Raw genomic sequence first — 611 nt, 5'->3', positions numbered from 1 at the left:
AGGAAAGTAAACGTTTCTAAGAGGCAAAAATTAGCTGAAAAAGAGTTTAAGTTTGAACTTTCCAAAAAAGTTCCTTATGCTCTTGATGTTCCAAATACAGCATTTGGCGGAGAGCATTCCCCATATGGTCCCTCACCACGGGGTCGACCTTCATCTGAAATGAGAGCTTTTCTCTCTCCACTCAGACTCTCAACTTTGACTCCAGGGTGAGGAGGAGGAAGAGGCTCAAGAGGCCCAGAGAATACTCTGGACCATCAGATGACCAATGAAGGAGGAGAATCTGGCTGTGATAGGTTAACTGATTCTCATTGAGCACCATCTGGATTCCTGTCACTTCCATGGGAACAGCACTTGAGGATGATGATCATTCCACCAGGCCAACCATGTTGTGATCCATCTCTTCTTCCCCAAAGGCAAGACAGATTTTATTCTACTCCCAGTAGACCATCTGGACCAGTAGAACTTAGAAGTTTTAATATGCCTTCTTTGGATAAAGTGGATGGGCCGAAGTCTTCACAAATGGAATTCAGTAGAAATGATACCAAAGACGACCTTGTTCATGTAAATGTGCCTAATTCATCTGGACCTGCTGAAAGTGAAGCACCTGGCCC

At 44.4% G+C, this 611-nt stretch overlaps 1 pseudogene; it reads left to right on the top strand.

Annotated features, from left to right (window-relative positions):
- The first annotated feature begins 27 nt into the window (after positions 1-27).
- LOC103584841 lies at positions 28-439 on the top strand (annotated as a pseudogene).
- The last annotated feature ends 172 nt before the right edge of the window (positions 440-611 follow it).

The sequence above is a fragment of the Galeopterus variegatus genome, unplaced genomic scaffold (genome assembly GCF_000696425.1).
Source record: "Galeopterus variegatus unplaced genomic scaffold, G_variegatus-3.0.2 Scaffold137887, whole genome shotgun sequence".
NCBI lineage: Eukaryota > Metazoa > Chordata > Mammalia > Dermoptera > Cynocephalidae > Galeopterus > Galeopterus variegatus.
This window is presented reverse-complemented; position numbering and strand designations above follow the sequence as displayed.